The 12038-nt window shown below is 37.0% G+C and overlaps 1 protein-coding gene across 3 annotated transcripts in view; it reads right to left on the reverse strand.

Moving 5' to 3' along the window:
- The window catches only part of Eip63E (cyclin dependent kinase Eip63E), a 1061463-nt gene that overhangs the window by 840975 nt on the left and 208450 nt on the right, over positions 1 to 12038 (reverse strand). The window lies entirely within an intron of this gene.

Consider the following 12038-nt stretch of genomic DNA (forward strand, 5'->3'; position numbering starts at 1 on the left):
ATTTTGATCATTGGGTGAAAGGGTTTCGGAGTTACAACAGTTTAAAGTTGTTAATTTTATGAAAATACGACAAATTTAAATATTTTAAATTTAAACACTATGAAGTTCTGATGCCTCAAACTTTGCACAAAGCAATGTATCACAGTTCTCTACGTAGAAAAAAATTTTCGTTGTATTTAGAAATTTTAAGGTAAATTTTCTCTATATTTCGGTCGATCTGAGATGGAATAGCTCATATATATATATATATATATATATATATATATATATATATATATATATATATATATATATACTCTCGTTAACCATTCCTCGGGAAATCTAGTCGACTATAGTCATGAGAAAGAATTATTTAGGCCTATAGGCCTACTAAATTCCATGCTATCGTAATGAAGTTACTTGAATTGTCCGTTCCACAAATACGTCTTTGTCTAAAACAGACGACTTCAGTCCGTGATGTTCCAAACTTTCTATCATGGCCCTTCCTAAAATGTATTGCAGGCCTATAGTAATTTGAAGAATACCGCGTAATCCAGTTTCCTGATAATAATTATAATGCTTTCTTACTAACCTAGTTGGGTGACTGAGTAAGAAACTATTTAATAATAAATAATCGATTAAAGGCACTTTTAATATTTTACAAAGTGTTTGTAGAGTGTATCTTCTCTTTTATACGGAGATAAATATTGGAATTTAATAAATCAAAACTTACAATAAAATTAATCATCCGAATGGGATTATTAAGGCCAGTAGAAGGATACAAAATGCATAAGTTATAATAGAGTACAATATACACGGTGTTCAAAAAAAGTAACCAATATTTTAGGGCGTGATAGTATGCATCAAAACAAGAAAATAATGTCTAATAAACATGGGTCCTATGACACATACTTTTAGAGTTCTGAACACTTGTTCATAGGAGATGCTCAATGTGACGTCCATTCATGGCCATGCATTTTTCTGCCCTACAATACAGCAGAATACCAGATGATCATACCGTAGTTAACACCCCTGGCATGGAATACTGATACATCGCAAGGAATACTGAAAACAAAAGTATGGTTGCAGATATGAGCGGGGTTAGCAGAGAGTGTGTTGTGAATTTTCGTAATCAGCATGTGTAGGCTGATGAAAAATCCCATACAGTTGAAGAAACAAGGCATCAGCACTGATTCTCAATCAACTTATGGGAAGGTGTTCTTGGTGATAGATTAATAGGGCCATACGTGCTATCACAGAGATTAACTGGGGATCGTTATCAGGACTTTCTTATTAACGTATCAAAACAAATTTCAAAGAGTGCGTGATTCCTTATGCCGAAGGGCAGAGGAATGCATTGCCATGAATGGACGTCACATTGCGCACCTCCTATGAACAAGTGTTCAGATCTCAGAAAGTATGTGTTGTAGGACCCATGTTTATTAGATATTATTTTCTTGTTTTGATGCATACTAGCACCTCCTAAAATATTGGATACTTTTTTTAACACCCTGTATTCAACTTAAGTGGGACAGTAACAGAAACATCGTCATACCTATCTGAACTTCAGCGAAGAATGTCTATTCCTAAAGAGATTAAAAATGACATCACACTAGATAAAACAGGAGAAGTCAATCAAAGAGATGGTGGAACCCGTTGAATTAGATCATAGATCGGAACATGTTGATTGTAGCGCTGATTATGATTTACAAGTATGTTTTTTTTTTTTCTTGGCAAAAATAGTTCACACTTCAAGGATGGAATACATGGTTAAAGCAGTAGAGTACTACAGTGAACAATTCTTAAAGATCCAGAACGCCATTAAAAAATCTACCCGAGGATGCTGCTTATGTCACTTCGGCAAAAGAGTTACCGTAGTCAAAAATCCCTCCATCCCCCATGATTTGGCTTACATTAGATCCCACTACGTGTTTCTTGAGGCAATTACTCCAGAATTGGAAGACTCAGGGAAACCTATCTATGAAAACACGACTTTACTGGAGGAGTCCAAACAAAAAACCAAGTAAAGACCAGGAGATGCGCGAGAAAAAGTGCGTGGGAAAATGGAAAACGTTTTACAAAAGAACAGGGGCCTGAATGAACTGTGTGCGGCAGCAGATATTCTTGTGGGGAAATCCGGTGTAGTTGATTGCAACATTCCAGTTGAACATGTGCCGAAATTTAAGTATGTCCCCGCCAGGTCCGTTGTTGTACAACGTTCTTTTTTCTGCTCATAACCTGACTCTTGCCGAAAAAATGCCAAACTTTTCTCTAGAACATTTTGAATGTTCTAGTAATTTAATGCGAAGGCAACTATGGTTTGAACAGTTGAAATAATTTTTGTGGATGAAGGATGGGTGGAACGGAGAAGAATTCTCCCCGGCACAGAGATTTGAATATGGGTTTTTAGCTCTACATGCTGACGCTCTATCCCAGCCGTGGCGAAAATGCTATCGTGCGCCGAGCCACTGTGTAAGCTGCAACGTGCATAGCACCTATGGAGGGAGACGGACACCCGAAAGGGAAGTGAAGCAACTGTCTGACTTATTAACGGTTTTTCATTTTTCTTACGTCAAGCACTTAAATAAAATTATATACAGTACAAGGCTATAAACTAATGTTTAGGACGCGTAACGAAGAAAGAAATGAACAAGAAAACACATAGTAGGACACATTATCACAACTTAAAATTAACTGTCTTCAGAATGTCTATGCGACAAAGTTTCAAAATCAGGAATTATGTCACTTACTGCCAGTCGTAGTTGATCACGAAGGTATTTGTCTGTCAGTCATGATCTAAATTTGATTTTTACCATTTTCATTGTTGAAAATAATTTTTCAAAAACGTAAGTTACAGCGAACATGGCTTCAACAGAGCAAGCGAAATAACGAAGCTTCAAATATTGGTTTTTTTCCAAAGATTTGAAAACTTCAACATTTGTCAAGTCTTTACATCTAGCTTTCATTTAACATCACATTGTAAATCTGTGAGTTTAAATTGAAGATCTAACCGCATTATTCGTACATCTGCTGAAAAAGGATCGACGTACAGAGATGATGATGATGATGATGATGATGATGATGATGATAATAATAATAATAATAATAATAATAATAATAATAATAATAATAACACTTAACCTTTTAATGTTTCTTCAGTAACATGTAGTAACTTATAATGCCGTTTTATGTTATAGGCTACAACCGTTCTCCTAGTAATACTTGTGAACAAATCATACATTTAATATTCTCATCATATTGTCAGCAAAAAAATGCATCCTCCCATCTTACTTGAAACTTTCGTTTTTATAGAGGTACATGGTTTCGAGAAAGATATTGCGACGATACGCCACTCGCAGGTCAGAGACAAATACAAATGGAACGGAGTTTGACTCCAGTGAGTGAGAGGGTGGGGGTTGTAGGTAGGAAGCAAGGGAAATGCACTGCGAGCCACAATGTGCTCGTGAGTCGCATTTTCGCCAAGGCTGCTCTATCCATTAAGCCACACCGGATCCCCATTCCGATGCCGGATTGAATCCTCTCAGTTTAAGTTCCACCTCTTAGGTTACCTTACGCACTACGTCACAAATGTGTGACAGTGGCACAATGTCCAACACATTATGTGCAGAGGTGCACTCATTACGAGTGACTAAGTGGCCGGGGTCCGACGGAATAAGAGGGAACCTAAGAGGTGGAACTTAAACTGAAAGGATTCAATGTGGCATCGGAATAGGCATCCGGTGTGACTTAGTAGTCAGAGCGTTAGAACGTAGAGCTGAAAACCCGGGTTCAAATCCCGGTGCCGGAGAGAATTTTTCTCCGTTCCACCCATCTTTCATCATATGATGACGCAAAATTTCTGCATGGAAATATCATTTGTACTCGCTACATCGTAATAATAATATAATAATTTTTGTGCAGTTTTAAATGCATTTAGGCTATTTGCATACATATTTCAAGTGGCAGTATTGATACGTTTCAGAAAGTTTAATATTTTATACAAACACAGTTAGGACACTCAAGTACTATTTCTTATAGTTTACAACTATAGTTCTAATATTGATGTCTTTGCCTTTCTCAGTAAAATTCCTAATTTGTTAACATTGTACTATTTTTTTTAATATCTATAGTGTTTCCTATCCTATACTTTTAGAGCTATTTTATGTTTGAATAAAGCCTAAATTATGTACGAAATAACTCACTTTAGGCATCTAAAAACACATTTTAAGGATCTAAAAATCCGTGTTTTACTAATCAGACTTAAGATGTATGTAACAACTGCTATTTCTCTGATACATATGATAGTCTATTAAAGTAGTGGCAGTAGAAGTATGAAAAACAGCACTACTAGCAAACACTACTTGCATAACAACAGATAAAACAGAGATGTCGAAATAATAATCTGAGAAAGTGCACATGGGCTGTGTAAAACCTATTTTTTAAGTGACGTGTGGTCGGTGTTTTGAATCACACAACACACATTAGCATGTGAATTAAGAGGAGGCCAACGAAGATTACAGTAAGTGTTAAGTTGCTGTTGAAAGTTCAGTGACCACAATATGCAGCCTATCTTCCATACAGGAAATACAAACGTGGCGTGTTACAGCAATTGTCTTCAGGTTGAATGGATTGTATTAACAGTTGGGCGAGATATTGAAAAATAAACACACAGTAGAGATGTTCCATATGCGGCTGAGCATTCTATGTTACGTCCACTAGCAGACAGTAGCCTGCACATTGCAATTGTTATATCGAAGCCCACAGAAGAACTTTTATCAATGCTACCTGGAAACTATAGAAAATATTCTAGCCGTATGTCAGTCGGGGAGTATTTTGATAAAAATGACCAGGATTCTAATTGATGGTGGATAAAACATCTGCGAGGCAGGTTGTCCTATCCCCGAGTATATCTATTCTCTATTCTGATTCCACCACTAGTTTTATTTTATACCTTCAATCTGCACATCCAGAACATCAAAAGTGCATTGCTGGAAATACCAAACACAGCAAAAGCAGTATATTCAAATAATGACTCAAGGTAGAATTTCACAAAAAGTGCTACAATAAATCAGTCCCATAGAAAAAAATCTGACAGGCCTAACAAAGGATGGTCGGAATAGTGTTTTAAAATATTAAACACAGAACTACTTCAAGTGCAGAACCTCAAGTGTGAAAAGTTACCGTTTATTAGTTTTGAATATAAAACTTTACATATTAGAAGCTCAATACTTTAATTTGTTTATTTTCACCGGAGTCGTATTCAACATTCTTTCCTCCTAACAGTGACGGATACTTCACTTACGTCATATAACCAAGCGCCGCGGCCACGCGCAATAACCGTAGAACAGCCCTGGGCATAAAGAAGTGAAAGGGAGCAAAGAAACCCCTGCCCATGTCCTTACCGCCTTAGGAACAAACGCAAACATCAGTGGTAGAGTTTAGGGGTGCTATTCATAGACATTTCGCAGCACGCTCTACGAGCGTACTAAGCTAGCCCCGGCTATCCACTGGTTACTAGTACAGAATTCAAATCATATCCTATCGCTAACACTGGTTTATGAATACGAAAAACGCTGATAATCCACCGAAAGCCCGCGCTAAAAATGTCTATGAATACGGCCCTAGGCGACTAGGAAGAGCCGGAAGTTCGTAAAAAAAATGTCTGCCTTATACAATCCGTCACTGAGCAATGCTTAGCTTCCTGTCTATTCGTATCCGACCGAAACATTACTGTCTGAGCCGGAGAAGGTGGAGTGGGGAATTAAGGGGTAGTATGCAGTGACTCGATTGTGGTATTAGTGCCCAGGCCTACTGTGAACTCTTTGTCGTCGTATTTCCTTTGGTGTACCTTCTCGTACAATATCTCATCATTGAATTATTGGTAATTACATAATAGTTATACAAATTATTAATAACTCTTGGTGGTCTTTCGCATATTAGTAGTTAATTCAAATTTAGCAATGTCATTGCAACCCCACCAATTTGTTTATTTAATACAACAATCAAGTGAAAACATAGACTCTCAGCTCCCTAAGGCCGGGTGCAAACCTGCATATGTCAAAAATGATTTTTCTCAAACATGCTTGATCATGCTTTCGTGTTGTTTAATATAGGACTGGAACACATTTATCGAGAAAAGAGCAAAAACTCTGTTCAGCACGATTTTTTCGCATTTAAGCCAGAAGCGTTTTGGTCGTCATATATTCTACAGTGCCTCGCGTCACGCTTGATCCGAAGAACGCGGGCGGGAGCTCGTAATCCCTGGCGTATTGCACTCAATCATCATTTTACTTCACTAAAGTGTGTTACAGTGGTTGGATTCAGACATTCCTAACATATTTGGATGAAATTTGAATTCACACGCAAAATCACTTCTTTTTCTGTTCTTATATTGTCTTTCAGTTCATTGGTGTGTTATTTCTATAGACTCTATTTTTTAGGGATCCCCACAAATAATAATAATAATCGCATGCGGCAAGATTTGGGGAACGTGCGGGCCATAATCCTGTAGAAATAACTTTTACCAAAAACCTTCCTTATAGCCTCCAAAGAAGTAGCTGCAGTATGGGCTGTGGCAGAATCTTGTTGAAAATATGCATGTTGTATCTCATTATCAGATAATCGTTTAAAAACCTGTGCTAGTATTTGCGTACGATATCTCTCTGAATTTACAGTATCTTAAAAAAAAAAATCGATTTTATTACTGGATTTGCTGTTATGGCACACGACTCACCAATTTTTTCATCATGCAGGGGAACTTTGCGAATTAATGGCGGATTTTCTGTGCACCAGAATTTATTGTTCTGTGAACATATATAACCACGTAAATGAAACCATACCCCACCAGAGAAAATGATTAAATGTGGATCAACAATACCGTCAACAATGTTTTGTAAAACTCAATTGCAGAAATTTATTCGACTTTCGTTGCCAAGCGGCCGTAATTCTTGGACTACAGTAACTCTGTAAGGTTTCAATTTTAAAAGTTTAATAGCCGTATAGGCTGAAGATTTTGATACGCCTACTTCTTGTGCAACACGACGTAAAGATTTATTAGGAAAACGTTCAAGTTATGCACCAATATCATCAAATTTTGCTTCTGTTAGAACCTTTCGTTTTGGCCTACGAATTTTAGAGTTAAGCGATCCCGTGTCTCTTAATCTACTGACAAGGTTTCGAACTCTACCTCTATTTGAAGGTCGAATATTGGAGAATTTCTCTACAAATTGCCTACACACTTGTCGACATGAATCACGTCTGATTTTAGCATAGGCTATTCCAAAAATGTTTTGTTGACATATTTAGAGTTCTTGGGTGCACATATGTGCTGCCAATTATGAATTTCACTTTCGTTTTACAATCTAATACTCCAATCCATATCATTTCGTCTAGTTTAGAATTAACTTCAATTATCCTGCTTTCTAATTCCTTCCTAATTATAACGGCAATTCCCCCTGGATTTCTTCCCCCTTTCCCTGTTTTTGAATAGTTTATAACGTCTTGTAATTCTAACTTTTCATTATTCTTTAACCATGTTTCCGTTAAGCCTAGTATACTTAAGCGAAAGTGGTATGTGTATACATAGTTATTTATAGCCTACGTATTTTCATTCATTCCCATAAGTAGGCCTAATATCTTAAATATGGGCCAACCGCCTTGTAAGATCTAAAATTGAATTTTAACAAGAACACTATTTCTGTATTACAGTTGTCGTTGTTGTTCAGTCAATTGCCCGAAGACAGGTATGAACCTCACAAGTGGTACCAAAAGGCACCAATTATGAGACAACTAGGTCAGTAATTGGTAATTTAATTTCGTACCGTCCTTGTTCAAGTTATTTCACAAATTTGTATCATAAAAAAGTAGTGTCGAGAAACCTAGCAGATCTTGAGATTTTTTTGTTGCAGCACTCACGGTGTTCCGATTTCCTCTCATATTACAACAAATGTGAAAACTATACAGGGTGTTTCCGAGGTGGTGTCACAAACTTTCAGGGATGATGGCGAAGGGCACATGTATCAATTTTAGATAAGGAACCATGGTCCGGAAATGACTGAATCGAAAGTTATAAGCAAAAATAATTGTGTGGAAATGGAATTGTAATTTGGCACCACGTGCCCTCCTTCCTTTAACCTTTGCACAGTCGTGGAAAGATGGCATGGACAGGATGTCTCCTACGTGGGTACTTGTCCCGATACAATCTGTGAGCTTGTCTACTGTTCCCATTGCCTCATCCGTATTCGAAAATCAGGTCTGCTTATTCCGATCTCGTGTACTCCTCCATTACACTAGGACTGATCGACTGGACACTGCAACTTGTACACATACACTGCTGTCTACAAACGTGCATATCAGGACCGACCATGTCCGTTACCCATTACGCTATCTGCATTGCTTTAGTGTAGTTTCCTGTCCCTATCCCTCAGACAGCGCACTGAATGGAATACTGTAAGTAGACAACGTATACAACGTCAGATGAATACAGTATGTGTAATATGTACAGATAAATACACATAAATAAGGTGTACAGAGGAAAAAAATTATTTCATTTCCACACAGCTATTTTTGCTTGTAACTTTCTACTTGCTCATTTCCGGACCAGGGACCCTTATCTCAAATTGATACATGTGCCCTTCGTCATCATCCCTGAAAGTTTGTAACACCACCTAGGAAACATCCTGTATAATATTGCACTTCTACTTAGTAAAAAAAATATAAATTCTGATATCATCCGAACTCGTGTTCATTTACCACTCATATTTATATAAAATTCGTACAATGAAGTCGCATGTAATAGTTTTGACAGTGTTAACTTCAAACGCAAAGTTTTTCTATGACTTTGCGCTATAAAATAGAGAATGAAAAGACGTAAGTTTATTTCATTTCACTGAACAATATTGTTCATTATGTTAAAACATTTTAAAACAGGGTGCCTGAAACAGAGCCAACTTTGTATTATAAGATAAAAAAAATAGTGTTACTTTGGCAATTCTTTGACAAATGTAATCATAATTTAAGCTGTATCACCGGTATTAAAAACGCAAGTGAAATTCCCAACAAAGTAAAAAAAAAAAACTATCTAATCCCTTTTACATTATGGATTTCAAATAAATGCAGTACGAGTCTCTAATGTCTAAATTCTTCACGGCGTGCACACTGTGATACTGTCAGTTTTAGTTATGATGAAAAAATTATTAAGTGATGTGGTAGTCTATTGTGTAACTTTGTTATGTTTTATTTTACTTGTTTTTGCATAAAAGGCTAAAAAGAAAAGAGAACATAATAAGTGTATTTTGACATTACAATTAAATTATATGGTCCGCTGTTTTCGTTCACTGAAATTTTTAACGAAACTTGAATAATCACGTACGAATGATTTTAAATTTTAAGAAACATCATTCTTCGAATAACTAAATGGATAAAATGTAATGATATCCGAACATCAACGGAAAAGCAAGCAATATTAACAAAAGCTACTGTAACTCTGCATTTAAGATCTCTACAAAATTGTGTAGTATAAATTATTTTAATGTACCGAAGTACATATGATATTTCCATGCAGATATTCTGCGTCATTATACGATGAAAGAGTAATGGAACGGAGAAAAATTCTCTCCGGCGCCGGGATTTGAACCCGGGTTTTCAGCTCTACGTGCTGACGCTTTATCCACTAAGCCACATCGGATTCCACCCCGGCGTCGGAAGAATCGTCTCAGTTTTAAGTACCAACTCTTGGGTTCCCTGTAGTGGCCGCCCTCTGCACTACGTCATAGATAGCTATGAACCTAGGACCGAAGTCCACACATGTGCTGAGGTGCACTCGTAATGAGTGACTAGTTGGCCGGGATCCGACGGAATAAGCGCCGTCTTAAATCACGATGTGATTTACGCATATCATATATATATATATATATATTATTTTAATGTACCGAAGTACATATGATATTTCCATGCAGATATTCTGCGTCATTATACAATGAAAGAATAATGGAACGGAGAAAAATTCTCTCCGGCGCCGGGATAAAGCGTCAGCACGTAGAGCTGAAAACCCGGGTTCAAATCCCGGCGCCGGAGAGAATTTTTCTCCGTTCCATTACTCTTTCATCGGAAAATTGTCCAGGTTTGATTACTTTTCGGAGGAGAAAGTCTCTTTTTATTTTGTCCTTCAGACTGACCTAATTTTGGGTTGCAAAAGCCTAATGAAATTAATTCACTGCAGGTTTTGAAATTCGCCGTCTGAAAATACAATGAACTATTCTCAGATCTGTTCATAATATTTATTACAACAGACCAATAATTACACTCAGAGACCGGAAGTTTAGGCATTATGAATCATTAAAATAGGCAGGAAAATGGCATCACAAATAGCTAAAATAGGCAGGCAAAAAGGCATTATAATAGCCAAAATACGCAATAAAGGGCAATTACAAAAACCTTGCACTAGACTCACATCTTGCACTTTCCACAAAGGGATTTCGGCAGCAAGAAAAGCTTTACGTAAGTCGAATGCAAATTGAGATTTTCGACTCGATGTTACAATAATTACTGTTGGAAGCAAAGAAATCTTCTTCCCAGTAGCCTTGGAAAGTGCAGATTTGCTTTCAAAATTAAGATGGATTTAACACATTTAAAAAGGCATTCTGCCAAAGTTCCGGTCTCTGATACTACAACATATTACTTAATGAAATCCAAAGTCTGTGGCTGCGATCTTCAAATGTAGGTTTCTTTACGATAAATAGGAATAAGACTGCAGCTAGAGAAAAGATTGATATTATTTTACAAACTACGTATATAATCAGAAACAAGAAATGAAGATGTGATAAATAATACACATAACTTTGGAGTTCATCTACAAATTTGAATAACAACGATTCTTCTTCAGTTCACAAAGTCTTTTTCTTTTTTGAAGTGAATACGTCTATAAGTTTGGTCCATACTTGGGTGCCATCCCAGAAAGTCTAGACAGATTTTCAGGCCAGTTTTGTCGCGCCTATAATTTCTAAACTACACGACATATTCCAACGAAGTAAACAGCGATAGACATATGGAGGATAAATGCAGCCAATGTGATATTGAATTTGAGCGGGTGACATCATCTACCGATACGCTAGAGAGGGGGGGGGGGATTAAGAGCCGATATGGCTGGTCGTGCGACAGCCGAACCAGTATAACTCGAGAACCCGAAGAGATACAACGTTCGAAGTGGTGTCAAACGCCTCGTAACGAACCAGACTATAACCTCAATCGATCAACAATCAGAAGTCGATAAGTTAAATTGGAAAAATTCGTGAGTGAAGTTAAGTGAAGAGAGAAAAATGACAATGTCGAGGCATATGTAGCGCAAAATGGGAGCAGACGCACAAACAATGAGTAACGAACGATAAGCACTATGGTTACTTTAGCAACCGATATGATTACTCTCAATGCATACAAGACGGCTACTCCCAGGAGTCTCAGCACAGTGAAGATATACCGGGTTTTCAGGATATATGAAAAAAATAGGTGTTGATTATCACTGCTGACGTTTACCTTAACAGCAATTCTATCAGCGATGTATTCATGCATAAAACCTGCGGCTGTTTTTCCTCTTCAAGGGGTGCAAGAGAAGCATACAGTGGGCCAAAAAAAAACGGCACAAAATTAGAAATACTCTATTTTCGGAAATACATTAATTTATAATGAATACATTGTTGGAAAGAGTAGACTTTAAAGTTGATCAAGACTATTTATTATCTTTTTTGAGGCTCAATTAAAATCTTATGGAGGTCAATACACAATGATGCGAAAAATGTGGTTTTTGAAGACAATTTATTATTTCAAAATGCAGAAACTGAATGTTGGTAAAATTAATAATTAATGACATTTCAAATAAGCAAAATTAAAAATGATGTTCTACGTGACCACCATTTACCCGCACAACCATTTGTAGGCGCCTTTTCCATTGTCCAATAACACTGGATGGATATCTTTGATCAAGCCGGTCCCACCATTCATGAAGGCTTTGTCTTAAATGCTCAATATTACGAATTCTTGTTTTGTAGTAAACTGCTTTTTGTAGT

Source organism: Periplaneta americana, chromosome 12 (genome assembly GCF_040183065.1).
Source record: "Periplaneta americana isolate PAMFEO1 chromosome 12, P.americana_PAMFEO1_priV1, whole genome shotgun sequence".
Taxonomy (NCBI): Eukaryota; Metazoa; Arthropoda; class Insecta; order Blattodea; family Blattidae; genus Periplaneta; species Periplaneta americana.